General features: G+C 46.4%; 1 non-coding gene across 1 annotated transcript; it reads right to left on the bottom strand.

The window, feature by feature from the left end:
* Positions 1–6908: 6908 nt before the first annotated feature.
* LOC146394787 (U6 spliceosomal RNA) lies at positions 6909–7015 on the bottom strand. Its single transcript, XR_014835972.1, has one exon. It is a non-coding gene; the product is annotated as a U6 spliceosomal RNA (small nuclear RNA).
* Between the last annotated feature and the right edge of the window lie 9668 nt (positions 7016–16683).

Genomic DNA, 16683 nt, shown 5'->3' with positions numbered 1-16683 from the left:
GATATTAACAAGATTCAGAGTTAAGATTCATTTCAAAGAATGAGTTAAAGCATAAAATAGGCAGATGCTTTGTTTCTTCTAAAACAGTTGTGGTTCCAAATTGAGTCCATGGGACATATCTTTATTTCCTCTAATGCCATCCCCCGTTGTATGGTGTTACTTAGACGTGATGATGTTGTGATTGTGTGTGTGTGTGTGTGACTGGGGCTGCGAGTCTTTGTAAAGGTCATCGCAGAGCCACTACTGCTGCCTGTTACTCATATCTTGATGCTTTTAGAATCCTTCATGGGATCCTTAGTCTGCAGGATTATTTGGGGATTATTTCAAAGAAAATTCCAGACACCGTAACATTTCACTTGAATATATGTGAAAATCTTCAGGAGCTTGCTTTTTATTTTTATTTTTTAGCCCTGCTCGCAGCTGTGAAAGTTCCTGGGCCAGGGATCGAACCTGCACCACTACAGCAGATACCCAAGCTGCTGCAGTGACAACACTCGATCCCTAACCCAGTGACCCACCAGGGAACTCCAGGAGCTTGCTTTTTAAAACGAGAAACAGAAACCTTTGTGAGTAACTGCCATTGACTATGCAGTTTACAGAGAATAGCTGCCTAAGGCAGAAATGTTTTCCTTGTTTGTAAGAAGAAATGTGAGGGAATTCCCATTGTGGCTCAGCGGGTTACAAGCCTGACTAGTATCCATGAGGATGCAGGTTTGATCTGTGGCCTCACTCGGTGGGTTTGCCATGAGCTGCGGTGTGGGTCACAGACGCGGCTTGGATCCTGTGTGGCTGCGGCTGTGGCGTATGGAGACCGGCAGCTGCAGTTCCAACTCAACCCCTAGCCCGGGAACCTCCATGTGCCGCAGGTGCGGCCCTAAAAAGATAAAAAAATAAATAAATAAAATGTTTTTTAAAAAGAAGTATGGTGACATGTCCTTCCTATGATGTTTTATAGAAAGCTTTGTCCTTTCTTTATATCATACATATTTGTCATCTCATCTTGATTATAAAGCAGCTAAGGAGAGAGCCTGTTTATCTTATTCATGTTGTAATCGTCAGCTTTGCAAGGTCTGGCTGTCTTCCAGAAACTCCAGGCCTGTGCCGTTTTTTGTTTATTCAGTTTTTCTATGGTGTCAGCCTCATAGACATGGTTTAGTCTTAGTGATCTGTTATATATCACTGTTTGAAATGGTGTCGGTTCCTGGCCTTCAATATTTACAATTCTACCTCTGTGTTCTGCCTCTTTATTAGACCATCCTAGGCTCGAGTAGCTGGCAATAAGTTGCCTTCTTTATGAAGAAAAAAAATCAATACCTTGTTAGTGGTGTTTTTCCAGATGAAATGAATGGATTAAATCAGCTTTTACCTTATTACAAAGTTTATTTTTGAGCAGTAAATGGGGGTCAGAGGAGCCCAAGAACTGGGTGTCTTCTGGAAAAATTTAATGACCTGGTTTCATTTGAGATGAAACAGCTCCCACCTAAGTGACTCTGTTCTCTATGACCCAATCCATAACCGGAGCCTGTGATCAAGTGGGCTAATGGTCAAGCAAAGTATCTGATGCTATTGGGCATTAGGATCATACTTCATATTTTGCAAAGTGCTTTTTCATTATTTATTCCTCACGACCTACCTATGAGATCTCCTGGCTGTCTTATCTCCCATATTGTGGCTGAAATATGACTAACCGATGCTCATAAATGCTTCAGGAAGCTGAAATGAATATAGGTCCTTGCCGACATACAAACACCCGACGTTCAAAATGGTCAGCCTGCTTTGCCCTTGGGAAGGGGGGATGCAGCTCCCCCAGAGAGCGGGAAATATCTCCATTCTCCTGTGGGTACAGAGGTCTGGGGGCGGCAGGGATGGGAGTTACGAAGGAGGGCCGTGAGGGTGAGCGATTCTACACTGATTGCTGCTCCAGAGACACATTGTTTAACTGGGGCTTCTGTGCCCAGCGAAGTTCACAAATGCCCACGCACCTGCGATGCTCTTCCGTTTGTGCTTCCGTGACGGCCTATCAGGGCTTTTGGGATTTTGAGTATAAAGGAACCCTGGGTTCACTGAGGGAAGGACCTTCGACACTTTGGAGGTTTGCATCCTGTTTTGGACTAGCCCCCCCCCCTTTTTTTTTTGTCTCAAGCTACTTCTGCTGATACTTGATCACATTCTCCTCCAGCGAAGTTTCTAGAATAGAACAGTCTTTAGGGAAGGTCTGATGGGGTGACACAATAAGAGAGGAGGGCTTCTGTCTGCCGTGGCTGCCTAAGTGATCGTGAATGGCAAAGAGAATTTTATTGAAAGCCTCTTTGTGCCTGAGATGGTTAGGTGCCATCTCAACATCTCAAATTGCGGTGGCTCCATCCCGTCATTCTAGAGCAAGGGCAGGAAGATGGAAATCTGTTTACATTGTGAATACAGTACATATATGCACACATGAATTCTCTGGTGATTTGGTCTCAGTTAAATATGTTAGTGCTAATTAGTTTCAGAAAGTACAAGATTTGCTGGAGTTCCCATCCTGGCTCAGAGGTTAACGAACCTGACTAGTATCCATGAGGACATGAGTTCAATCTCTGGCCTTGCCCAGTGGGTTAAGGATCCGGCGTTGCCATGACCTGTAGTGTAGGTTGCAGGGCAGCTCGGATCCTGAGTTGCTGTGCCTGTGGTGTAGACCAGCAGCTGTAGCTCTAATTCGACCCCTAGCCTGAGAAGTTCCATATACAGCAGGTGTGGAAGTAAAAAAAAGAAAGAAAGTGAAAACACTCATTCAAAAAGATATATGGGAGTTCCCGTTGTGGCGCAGTGGTTAACGAATCCGACTAGGAACCATGAGGTTGCGGGTTCGGTCCCTGCCCTTGCTCAGTGGGTTAACGATCCAGCGTTGCCGTGAGCTGTGGTGTAGGTCGCAGACGCGGCTCGGATCCCGCATTGCTGTGGCTCTGGCGTAGGCCGGTGGCTACAGCTCCGATTCAACCCCTAGCCTGGGAACCTCCATATGCTGCGGGAGCGGCCCAAGAAATAGCAACAACAACAACAACAACAACAACAAAAGACAAAAAACAAAACAAAACAAAACAAAAAGATATATGTACCCCTATGTACAACATACAAGAACAGATGGATAATGCAAATACGGAGATTGAAATGCTATGAAATATCAAAAGGGAATGCTAGCAGTTAAAAACACAAACAGGAGTTCCTGTTGTGGCTCAGTGGGTTAAGAGCGCAACGCTGTCTCTATGGGGATGCAGGTTCAATCCCTGGCCTCAGTGGGTTGAGGATCCATCGCTGCCGTGGCTGTTGGGGCAGGTTACAGCTGTGGCTCCAATTTGACCCCTAGCCTGGGAACTTCCGTATGCCACAGGTGCAGCCCTAAAAAGACAAAAAAAGAAAATCTTTGAATTGATATTTCTTTCTAATGATGCTATAGAGTCCATATGATTTTTTTGAGGGGTGAATTTTAAGAGAAAGTGCAGTGGATTAGACGTCAGGAGATTGAACGACCCTCAGATCTAGTTCTTTGATTGACTAGCCTGCAAATGGGTCCTTCGCCAAACCACCCAACCCCTCTGGACTTGTTTCCTCAGGAGTCGAATCAGGGTGTTGAGCTAGACTGACACTGCCGCTTCTTGGCAGCATTGGGACTTTCTGCTTTATGCCGAAAGGGCATGGATAGTAACAGGCCAGCTAGTGCTAGAGAAGGTTCATTGCCAGAAAGCAGGCAGAGGATCTTATCTCAGAGGATGACACTGGAACTCGTTTCCTCTTTTATTTTTCTTTCTCTCCAGCAACTCGTTCCCATTCATGCACCTGATTTTTGCTCAAGACATGCACACACCAATCTTAGATCCAAACGCCTTAACACCAGTCATATCAAGGTTTTTCGTGTTTTGCATCTCTTCCTTATTTCCCAGCTACTGGAGCTTACGCCTGGGTCACCAGGAGCTGTGGCCTTGCAACCTGTCCATAAGTGTTCTTTCGTTGGCAGCACTGCTTTATTGAAGCAAGAAAGGAAAAGGGTGTGTGTCCATTGAAAATGAAACCACCTGCAGAGCTTTCCCAGCAAGAACTTAGGTGATGCTTCTTTAGAAGTATGAAGCATAGGGACGATGTTTCCCAAAGATAATCGATAAGACTAGAAAAGCCCAGTCCAGAGAGGAGTTTAATTGTGTCTTTCAACCATTAGTAATGAGAATAGAGAAAATACTAAATAGATGCATCCTTATCTGTACTGTGATTAGAGCTGTGCATACACTTTATAGTTGGCATTCACTCAGTTGTGAACTCTGCAAAGCAGAGACTGGATGGGTTATCAGATAGTAGTAAAGCAGTTTTGTTTTTTTGGCCGCACCCAAGGTGTATAGAAGTCCCTGGGCCAGGGATCCAGTCTGTGCCACAGCTGCAGCAACAGCAGATCCTTAACCCACTGCGCTGGGCCAGGAATCAAACCTGCACCTCAGCAGTGATGGAAGCCACCACAGACACAAGGCTGGAGCCTTAACCCTGCCTACAACCTATAAGTTTTTGTACATAGTATATGGCATCCTGGCGGTCCTTGAAAGACAGCCAGTACTCCAGGTGCAGACTGCTCTAGGTTGGTATCTGGGGGCTTGGTGTCAGTACCTGAGATAAGGCTCTGAGGCTCATCTGCTCTCTGTGTAGAGGTGAGAATAAGCCCATTGGCACGGCCTGGACCAGAAACCCAAATGTGAAGCCAGGCAGATAGACATGGCGTTCCTGAGAAAAATATGGAGGGAACTGTCCAAGGTATAGAATCCAGATAATTAAGATCCGGGATTGAGAACCGGAAGAGAGCAGCAGGAATCAGTTTGATCTGTGGGTGGGGCTGGATCGGTCATCTATCATAAAATATTGGTCAGATTGATTTGAATAAATGAGGGAAATGGTGTGCTCTGTCTGGTTGTGTTAAAGTGGTGCATGTGGCGGCATTTTGCAATCATCGGTACATTTGTTGAGTGCTTACCACGGCGAGATGGGAGGACTAGGAGATGTGCATAGAAGCAGCGGGCTTAGTAAGAAACAGCCTTCCTCTTAACTATGGCGAAGGAGGGGAAAGAAAAAATTTCTGATGTTCTTTAAAGTAAATTGGCCACGTCTCTTTCAATTCAGAGTGTTTGGCATGTACCGTAAAGCACTTTAGAGTAAGAGAATAATTGAGATTTATGGGAAAAGGGGGTGGAGGCGCAGAGGATAGGAACATAACAATTTAGGTTTCAAAAATATCTGAAGGGCAAGAAAGAGAAGGTGGAAGGTATTTTCAAAGACTGGTAAAAATGCTTTGATTGCCCTCAACATCAGAAATGACCTGGCTTCTAAAATTACAAACTTGTTGGGTTATGAAGAGCAGAGATTGGCACTACTCAACCAGCCTTGAGCTGCTTGCAGCCACCCCTTAATAGGTACGCTTTAAAAATTTTCAGTACAGCCAGAAAATGGAAAACTACTTTGCAGTTAAGATTGAGGCAAATCTACATCTAAAGTTACTGGAAAAATGTTTAAGGGACAGCGAATGAAAACAGGAAGTTGTAAAATAGCTAGTCTGGTCTGATTCCATTTTACTAAAAAGCTTGTCAATATGTAGAAAATAGTCTGGAAAGAATACAGCCACATAATAACAGTAGTCATTTCTGGGAGACCTTTTCTTTCTACTTTCTTCATTTTGAAATAATGTTACTTTGTATAACCATTGTGAAATTGTGTTAGTATACATGGAAATCAATTTGGCTATATTGAAGATCCTTAATATTCAAAAATATTGAAATTGTCCAAACGTTGAAAAGATTTTTTTTTAAATGTCGAAGAGGAGCTGTGAAATAGCTCCTGTTCTTGACTTCTTTCTTTTGAACGCATCACCTGAAGTTTTTACTATCTGGTCTAAGTCAAGAATCATGTTGCAGGAGGGGATGTGGAATGCAAAACATAAATTGTTCAAACATGATACATTTTAAAGATTGTGAATATATGTCTTTGATGATCTCAACTTAGATGTGGAGCAATTTATATTGGTCACTTTGATTTCAATTGAGATTTGAGGGCTTGGTTTTTTTTTTTTATCAGCAATGAGGAGGTTTTTTTTCATCTTCTCTTGGTGAATTTGCAGCAGCTTGGAATGTAAGTACAATCTGGGAAGCTGGCATGCAGTGTTTAATCCAGGCCAACAATTTGGACAGCATGCCCACAAACTGCAATGACGTTTCTTGCTAGAGGTTAAAAATTGTCATTCGTTTTTTAGATTTAGATTTTTGGCAAGGAAGAGGATATTACACACAGTTCCTAGAATTTATGGTATGGAGGGATACAAAAATCTCTAGGTCTTGGGCTCTCATTCTGGAGTTTTATACAATATATGCCGTTGTTTGTGCATTTTTCTGGATTAAAGTTCTTTTCACATATATCTGGCTCTCAAGGAATAGAAGACCCAAAGCACATTTAGAAAAGTTTGAGGTTCCTGCAAATATGTTTCGTATTTGTTATAGTCTAGTGTTGATTGATATTAGCTAAAGCATGCTAGAAAGAAACAAACGAGTGCATATTAAACATTTGTCAAAATTTGCCCTGGCTTTCTGACCCATGAACAAAGGCTGCCCAGATGGGGAGGTCAGGTAGGAGCCACAGGAGCTCTCTTTGCCTCTTAAGTTCTAGCACAGGTCCTGCATCTCAAGTAGGCAGTGCGACTGTTATGGTGATGTGTGTTGGTCTTCTGTTTCTTTTTTTTAATTTTTAATTTTTTAATTTTTGGCTGCATCCATGGCATGCAGAAGTTTCGAGGCCAGGGATCGTACCCATGCCACAGCAGTGACAATGCCAGATCCTTAACCCCCTGAGCCGCCAAGGAACGCCTAGGCCCATTGCAGAGTAAATTTTTCTCCCAAACATCCTGAACACAAAATCTGCAACACCTCACGAGTTCGCGTGTCATCCTTGCGCAGGGCCATGCTAGGCTTCTCTGTGTCGTTACAATGTTTAGTACATGTGCTGCCCAAGCGAGCGCCCCCTGTTTACCTCGATGTTCTCTCTTGGTGGAAGTGATTTCCTTCTTTGTCAGACCACCTGTGTGGTTGGGCTGCCAGCGGAGGGCACCTGGATATCCACACCCCGAGGCCAATTCAGGGTGCTTGTGTCAGTAGTTAAAAAGAAAGAATTATCAGATTCTCCCATGATTTTTTTTTTTTTTTGGTCTTTTTGCTATTTCTTGGGCCGTTCCCGTGGCATATGGAGGCTCTCAGGCTAGGGGTTGAATTGGAGCTGTAGCCACCGGCCTACGCCAGAGCCACAGCAACGCGGGATCCGAGCCGCGTCTGCGCTTACACCACAGCTCACGGCAACGCAGGATCCGAGCCGCGTCTGCAGCCTACACCACAGCTCACGGCAATGCCGGATCCTTAACCCACTGAGCGAGGCCAGGGATCGAACCTGCAACTTCATGGTTCCTAGTCGGATTTGTTAACCACTGAGCCACGATGGGAACTCCACCCCTTCTGTATTAAGAGGTGGATCACCCATTAGGCTGTGAGCCACTCCTACACAGCCACACACTCCTGTGTACCACCCAGCATAGTGTCCCCATTGTCTGCGCCCCTCTCCCCAGAAAGTGTCTGCAGTGCCGATCTGGGTGGTGGCGATCCTGTACGGGATTGAGGGGTTCAGCGAGCAGATGGCCAGTGACATTTGGGGTATTGCTATGACCCCAACTCCATTCCAGAACACCCTCTCATGCTTGTCATAAAAGTCTGGTAATGAATTTTGTCCCAGTTCAGATACAGTTTGTACGGCCCGTCCCCACTGGCCCCCAGTGGACGGTGGCGGAGAGGGGGGGTTGGCCAAGTGTAAGGCGTCTGCCCTTGGCCTGGCTCTGTGTGCGAGACTTGTGTGAGTTAAGGTCACCACGGCCAGAGAAGAGCCCGGGCCACGCGAGGCAGGCGTTGCCGCTGTTGCATTTCTATGCGCTGTCAACTCCCACAGATCCGGGGAGAGGTTTGCGCCTTTGTTATCCATAACAGCAAGGGACTTGGGAAGTGGAGGCGTCATTGGGAGTATGAATGACCTCGAGGGCTGGAGTACCTTGTTCCCATTTGTTGAGGGCTGTTTTGGGGGTGACAGGTTCTGTTCACTATCTGCAGCATCTCCCTGAATCATCGCACCCCTGGTGGTAGAATAAATCATCACCTCCAGGAACAGTGAGGCTGCACAGCGAAGATGTGCATTCTTTTTTTTTTTTTTTTTTTTTTTTGTCTTTTTAGAGCCGCACCCACGGCATATGGAAGTTCCCAGGCCAGGGGTCGAATCGGAGCTACAGCTGCCGGCCTCCACCACAGCCACAGCAACACCAGATCCGAGCCGCGTCTGTGACCCACACCACAGCTCACGGCAACGCCGGATCCTTAACCCACGGAGTGAGGCCAGGGATTGAAGCTGCGTCCTCATGGATACTAGTCAGATTCGTTTCTGCTGCGCCACGGCGGGGACGCCAAAGATGTACATCCTGACTTGGAGTCCATAGGGACTAGTTTCTGCTGATTTTACAAACAAGACGAAGGGAGTTCAGAACCAAGATTGGAGCACACATGTATCTGATTATATAGCTTGTGTGCTGTTAGCCATGTAGCACCCCAGGTTGTCATGGGACATATGGGGGTCGGGTAGAGGAATTATCAAACATTATTTTAAAAATCATGGGAGTTCCCTGGTGGCTCAAGGAGTTAAGGATCCGTCAGAGACTCGAGTTGCAGCTGTGGCTCAGGTTTGATCCCTGGCCCAGGAACTTCCACATGCCACGGGTGTGATCGAAAAAAAAAAAAATCATGTCAGTTAATGAGATTGTAAAAAATAAAAAGGTATAAAAGAAATTCACTGGGAGTTCCCGTCGTGGCGCAGTGGTTAACGAATCCGACTAGGAACCATGAGGTTGCGGGTTCAGTCCCTGCCCTTGCTCAGTGGGTTAACGATCCGGCGTTGCCGTGAGCTGTGGTGCAGGTTGCAGACGCGGCTCGGATCCCGCGTTGCTGTGGCTCTGGCGTAGGCCGGTGGCTACAGCTCCGATTCAACCCCTAGCCTGGGAACCTCCATATGCCGCAGGAGCGGCCCAAGAAATAGCAACAACAACAACAACAACAAAAGACAAAAAAAGACAAAAAAAAAAAAAAAAAAAGAAATTCACTGTATTTTTGCCATCTAAACTCCCAAACTTCTACTATTTTGTATGTTCATCCCGCCCTACTTTTGGAGAGTTATAATTATTTAGGTATGTACTTTCAAAAACCCTACTGTGTATGCAGTTTTTCTGTGTTTTCACTCAGTGTAGCATAGCATTCTCTATGGTATTTATTTACTTTTGTAGTCTAAATTTTTCATTGATTTTAAAAAATAGCTTTGTATTCTTTCTGATTATAAAAATGGTTTCTGATTAAAGAGAATTTGAAATTCAAAAGGACACAGAGAAAATAATGAAGAATGAACTCTAGGATTTCCCGCTGTGGCACAGCAGGTTAAGTCTGGTGTTGTCTCAGCAGTGGCTTGGGTCACTGCTGTCGGTGCCTCAGGATTCGATCCCCGGCCTGGGAACTTCCACATGTTGCAGGCATGGCCAAAAATATAAATGAAGTTTGTGATGTGAACTAATTATTAATTCAGACAAAATAAGTATGTCTTCACCCTTAGTCTTCATTTGGACTTTTCCTCACCCATTTAATAAAGTTATTTGAGGTAGAATCTGTTTTGATTGATTGATCTCTAAGCTTTTTTTTCAGCTCTGAGGTTTTATGGATTAAAATGGAGAAAGTTGCATCAATCACAGACAAAATCAACTTACTACTATTTCCTTATATTTGGCTATCAAAATATGTTTGAGAGGATTTGTGAAAAGGCGGAGGGCAGGTAAAATGAGTGGATTAGGTTATTCTATCATGTAAAATCATTTCATTTTCTTTTTTCTGCCTTCCCAGGTAAGGAAAGAAAAGTGATCGATGCAGAAACTTCAAATGTACCTATCTCAGTTGTCATTTACTAAAATTTTAATGTTTTTGTAAAACTTTCATCTATCTTGCCTTTAGATACTGTGCCCAAAATTGATTTTAAAAATTGATTTAAATAGAATGCACAGAAAGCCAGTACTTTGACTATAGAGGCTAAACATGCATTCCTCGCTGAATGCCTAGGTAGATGCAACAGAAGCTTAGGACGTGCAGAGTTGTGTCTTAACAAAACAGCTTTGGGAGCCCCAGGAAGCCTCAGACCTGCTTCCACAAAGAGGCTGATCCCTTTTCTTAGCCTCCTGGGTGAGGGTGCTACCTGGGGCCCTTCCCTCTCTGAACTCAGGAAGCACGTGGCATATTTAACCCCACGTGTCCCAGACCCTGCTCTGCATCCACATCACCTGGGATGACTCTGTGTGTGTGTGTGTGTGTGTGTGTGTGTGTGTGTGTGTGTGTGTGTGTGTGTCTTTGTGAAAATACAGATCCCCAGGTCCCACTGCCCAGATATTCATAAGTAGGGTAGGACCTGAAAATCAGCATTGCAACAAGCTTTCTAGCTGATTCTGATACAAGAGACCCAAGATCAGCACGTCAGCCATTGGCAAACCAGGAACTGGGCCGATGGGGAGAATGAGGCCAAGAAAGGCTGAATGGCATTGCTCCGGGTCACACCGTGGAGTTTCCGAAGACGAACACAAGCCTTTGTTCCTCCCAATTTGATGGTGAATGTGAAGGTGCAACCAGAGCACAGCCTTCCAGGAGAGATAAAACTGGAGAAAGTGCTAAGCTGGGAGGAGACGAAAGAAACCAAATGTTTAACATTGCCCTCGGGCCCGATCTGAGAACGTTTTTCCAACTCATTTTCTTATTTGGGTGACTGGCCCAAAGCTCTCCCCATCCCGCATTACATTTCACAGCGTTTTTGTTTTGTTTTGTTTTGTGTGTGTGTGTTTTTTTTTTTTTACACTGCTATGGGACACAGAACCTTTTTCTTTTTTTTCTCAATGAATTTTATTGCATTTATAGCTGTACAATGATCATCACATCCCAAGGGCACAGAATCTTTTGACAGTAATTACCTGGTTTTGTTCAATATCAATGGAATATTTATTAAAATGACATGATGACTGGATGCAATATGGTGTCCTGAACTGGATCCTAGAGTAGAGAAGAGACATTTAGTGGAAACACTAGTGAGATCTGAATAAAGCATGCAGTTTAATGGTCATTTACCAATGTTACTTTCTGAATTTCGACATTGTTAGGTAAGATGCTAACACCAGGGAGACCCCATGACAGGTGTACAGGAACTCCGCCACTTCTCTATAGATATAAAATTATTGCAAAAGAAAAAGCTTGTTTTAAAAAATAGGCTTAGCTAAGAACAAACCAGAGCAGTCAATGAAGCAAAGACAAATTGCTAATCACATAACCGAGCAGGACCCTGTAAGGTCTTCCCGGAGCAGAGCCCCCACTCACGTCCTCCCCCTGCCTCTCTACCTATACAAACACTTTAGTCCAAGAATCAATTTAATCAGAGAAAGGAGGCAATACAGAGACAAGGGAAAAGAGCCAAGCAGGACAGAATAATGAATGGTGGTCCAGCCGTGCCACGCAGCCAAGGACCTTTCGTTAATTCTTCCTCAAAGACTGTGGACACTGCTCACTCGGAGCCATGTCCTTGGAGCTGCTGAGCAGGTGCTGAAGCCCCACCAGGTGGAAGAAGACCGGATGCCGCCCACAAGCAGGCGGGCCCCAGACGGGCTGGACCGAGAAGGCCGAGGATGCTGACTCGCAAGCATCTCACTACCCGCCAGTCAGGAAGAGGTCCACGGGCGGAGGACAGCCTGCCCCGCGAACGCTGCACGACGCCTCGCTGCCCCCTCCCAGGCGGTGCGCGGTCCTCGAGGCACTAGCCTGCTGTGTTCCCTCTTCGCCGGGCGATTAAAGCTGCTTTTCCTGTTTCTGCAACTCCGTCTCCGCATTTCTGTTTGGCATCGGTGCACAGAGGCAACCGAGATTTCGGCAACAATCTGAGCAAATTCCCTCTCGCACTGGGGCAAAACCCTTTGGGGACATGACAGCTTGATTTGTGTGAGAAGGTGACTGAGGAGAAAAAGCCTGTTTACTCCCAGAAGTGAACCTGGCTGAGCTGGGGAGGCAAGTGGGCTTTCACTTCAGGAGAATTCGATTGCGGATTTCCTTCTTTAACAGCACATCCTGTTGGAGTTCTCGTCGTGGCTCAGTGGGTAACGAATCCCACTAGGAACCATGAGGTTGTGGGTTTGATCCCTGACCTCGCTCAGTGGGCCCGGTGTTGCCATGAGCTGTGGTGTAGGTCACAGACGAGGCTCGGATCCCACGCTGCTGTGGCCGTGGTGTAGGCCAGTGGCTACAGCTCCGATTAGACCCCTAGCCTGGGAACCTCTATATGTCGCAGGAGTGGCCCAAGAAGATGGCAAAAAGACAAAAAAAAAAACCCCCAAAAAACAGCACATTCTGTTTATGCTATTTTCATTGAGGTGACTGTTTTCCTTTTAAGTAATCAAGAAAAACTGGGGAGTTCCCTTGTGGCTCAGTGGGTTAAGGATCTGGCATTGTTGCTGCTGTGGCTCAGGTTTGATCCCTGGCCCTGGAACATCCATATGCCTTGGGCTTGGCCAAAAGAAAAAAAGAAACAGAAAAAGAAAACCCTAAACTGGAATAACCTCTTAATGGCGTTTCTATACATTAGGCTGAAGTGGATACATGGCTTAAGCGAAAAGACAACTATATTATTTATATGCATTGTGTAGCAGTGAATATTTTAAAAAATAAGTAATATTTTTGTAAAGGGTAGTCGTCTTCACTGAGCTGTGACCATACCTGAGGCACCTCTGTAGTTTACGTTTTCATTCAATGAACATTGACTGAGTACATTAGTAATGACAACTAAGGAGTTCCTGCTGTGGATCAATGGGATCCGCAGCCTCTCTGGAGCCCTGGGACACAGGTTCGATCCCCAGCATAGGCACAGTGGGTTAAAAGGGTTCGGCATTGCTGTAGCTGTGGTGTAGGTCACAACTTCGGCTCAGATCTGATCCCTGGCCCCTGGGAATTCCCTTACCGAGGGGTAGCCCCAAAAGAAAAAATAATAATAACAGCTAAACCATAAAGAATCATTATGATGGGGCAGGAAATTTACATCAATTCTTTTCATTCTTGCAGCCACCACACAAGTTATTATCTTTGATTCTTTGGACGAGGGCACAGACTGTTTAAGCAACTTTTCCAAGGTCACACAGGAAATAGGAGCTGGATGTTGAGCCTGGTTTTATCTGACTCTCTCACTTTGGATCTTCACGGGAAAATGCCCAGCACTACAGGGAACTGTGCGACAGGGGCAGAGGGCAAATGGCAATGAGGGAATTTTATCTGTGTGCCTGTGGGGTAGGGAGCCAGGGGCAGTGTGGTTGGTGAGAGGTCAGATGTGATGGAGAAGTAAGAAGCAGTGGCAAGAGTTCCCTGGTGGTCTAGTGGTTAGGATTTGGTGCTTTCGCTGCTGCAGCCAGAGTTTAATCCCTGGTTTGGGAACTGAGATCTCACATCAAGCCGCACCCAGTGGCGAAACACAAAGCAAAGACAAACAAGGAAGCAGTGGCATTTAATAATTTGTGCCATTTGAGTTCAGGCTGGTACTGGTGGGATCAGATCCAGACCCAGAGGTGTAAGGAGCCAGGGGGCAAGGACAGGGTGCAAGTCTGCCTCTTTGGTGGGGGATGGAAGGAGAGAGAACAGCGCCGCTGGAGGCTGGAGGCTGAGAAGCTCTGTGAGGTGGTGGATCTACTGTTGAGCGAGAGCGCTGCTATGCAAGGAGAAGGAGGACCATTGACTCTTGGCGACTGGGAGCAAGGGGGACGGGGAGGGATGAGGGCGCCAGGAGCAGAGGAGGAGCTGCCGCCGCCGGTGACCCCAGGCGGGACCCGGAGCATCTGTGGAGCTCTCCTCCCTGAGAGAATATCCCTTCTCCTTCCTGCCGGCCCCTCCCTTCGCTCTTCTGGTTTCTGCATAAGCCCGGGGGGAGGGGAGGGGAGGCTCAAAATTGTCCTGAGGTCCAGACTCGCAGCAGCCGCCAGCCCCCCAGCCCCCCACCAGGGCACAGCATCAGAAAGCAAATGTCCTTTGGGTCATCAATGGGGCTTATTTCAGATCGGAGGTGCGATTTCACCAAGGGCTTCTGCTTTTAGTCTTTTATCAACACCACAAAATCGCATTAGCTCCCTGATCAGTAGGTTACTTCGGCCAACATCATAACCACATTCATACCCCCACATATACCTCACTCTTCACTCAGGGTAATCAGTTTTAATGACACTCGCTTCAGTTTCTTTCATAAATCAGGCGCTTTTATGAGATAATGGAGGAGAAACAGCTAATTTTGATCTCCGACAAACGAAAAGTGAATGCATGAGTTTTTAAATGTATTTCTGGTGGCTTACCATGCCCACTACTTCCAGGGAAAAGAATATCTCCCGACTTCTCTTTTAGAAACAAATGAGGCAAAAGTCCAGTGGATTTGGAATACCAAAGCATTCGCTGTAATGTACTGCAAATAAACAATAGACGTAGCTCCTCCTTGGTCGGTTTCGCACGAATCTCCATGGACTAGAAATCGGTGGTTGTCAGCAGCCTGTGCGGTATTCTTCCTATGTGTTAAGGAGGGAAATCTTAACACCACACCTTTACAGGAGCAGAATCCGACTGAGTCGGCTGAGTTGTCCGCAGAAAACAGAACAGCCATTTCTTCCTTCCGTGTGGAATTCCTGCTATGCACCAGGCAATGTACAGAGGTGGATAAAACACATTTTCTGTAGCACCTGCAGAGAGAGCTTCAGCAGACAATAGCTTTGTTCCACCCATTTTTATATCCCCCCCATCCTTCTCTCCAAAGGCGCACCCACAGATCCCAAAGGGGTTTTCCTTCTCTCGTTCCCCTCCCACCTTGGCCCCCGTGGGGGAGAGGAGTCCCCCGCGGGATGGGATTGAGCCACTCTCCTTGGGGGACCTGCCCTGAGATCCCACCCCTGTGACTTCCTGCCCTCCCAGCCACTCCCTCCCATTTCATCAGGAGGATTTAGATCCTTGCCTCAGGCTCTGCTTTAGGGGGGATGCAGGCCAGAGATGGGGGCTCAGAGACGGGGAGATTTTCTCCTGCTGAGGGGAACAGAAGTCAGCCTGAGGAAGCAGCATTAAAGGAGAAGTGGGTCCATCCAGTCTCAGGGCTGATGGTTCTTAATGAAATAAACAAACACAAAACCCTGTTTTCTGCTCTTGAGCAGATGGCATGTTTTAGTTAAGGAAGCAGACACAGTATAGGCGTTCATTCACTAGACTGTGCTGGGATAAAAGCAATTACAAGGTGAAATGGGAGCACCGAAGATAGGTATTGTGGGTAGTGCATGCGTGCGTGCGTGTGTGTGTAGAGCTGTGGGACTGGTCGCAGAGGCTCGCAGAAACGGTGTCCTGCTGGCATTTGAGCTCCTCGAGGAATTAGAATCCTTAGGGAGAGGAGAGATCTTGCCAGTCTTTCCCCGGGTAGAGACCGTCCTATGTTTCTCCAAAATCAAGTCCAAACTCCACGGGGGCATAGGAAGCTCTTTATTTTTATTTTTATTTTTTTGTCTTTTTGCTATTTCTCTGGGGCCGCTCCCGCGGCATATGGAGGTTCCCGGGCTAGGGGTCGAGTTGGAGCTGTAGCCCCCGGCCTACACCACAGCCACAGCAACACAGGATCCGAGCCGCGTCTGCAACCTACACCACAGCTCACGGCAACGCCGGATCCTTAACCCACTGAGCAAGGGCAGGGACCAAACCCGCAACCTCATGGTTCCAAGTCGGATTTGTTAACCACTGCGCCACGACGGGAACTCCGGAAGCTCTTTAAAATACGATCCCAGACTGCCTAGGGGACCCTTTGGTCCCAACTCTTTGTCTCCCAGAACTTCTAGTATTTCCAGAACCTGCTTTTTTTTTTTTTCCTCACAGGTCCTTTCCTTTCCAGGTACCACTCTCATCACCTCGAATGCGCATCTCCCCGTTTCCAGCTTGGCAAGGGGACCCTTGTCCATCTAGCTCCCAGAGTCAAGAGGACGTCTTGGCAACAACACCCCATACAGCTCTCTCTCTCCGGAGCTGCCGCTATTTCCCCCTGTCCTGGTGGATTAGGGTCCTGGTCCTGCTGCCCAGGTCTTTTCCATGGAGAACTGGCTCCTAAACATTCCCTTGCTTCTACCTACAGAAATGCCGAGCCCCTTTATTTTCGGCCTTTCGATGCCAACTGTGGGGGGGGGGGGTGGATGGAGAACGGAGGTAGAATGACATTTTCCTCTGGTTCCATCCCAGGGAGGTAGATTATAATTTTCTGTGAAGATTATCCCAAACCTAAGCCCTCCATCCTGTGGCTCTCTTGGTCAAAATTGCCTTTGGATAATTAAGAGCAAATTTGGCCATCATTACAAAAAAATTTTAAAAGCTGATGCCTTTCGATCTTTAATCCTGCCCATAAGGCTCTCCTGGGTGAGTACAAATCTTTGGACGAAAGCCTGTTGCCCCTGCATTTCAGCTCTCATTATGCCTTCCTCGGTATCATTATGTCTTTGCTGAGGCTGAATTACAGCAAAATAAGTTAATTATTATGGAGTTGATATGA

Source organism: Sus scrofa, chromosome X (genome assembly GCF_054392235.1).
Source record: "Sus scrofa isolate SSC_HxYL_T2T_F1_AM1 chromosome X, Sscrofa_HxYL_maternal_Yorkshire_Landrace_v2.0, whole genome shotgun sequence".
NCBI classification, from domain to species: domain Eukaryota; kingdom Metazoa; phylum Chordata; class Mammalia; order Artiodactyla; family Suidae; genus Sus; species Sus scrofa.
The sequence above is the reverse complement of the archived record's forward strand: the minus strand, read 5'-3'. Positions and strand labels throughout refer to the sequence as shown.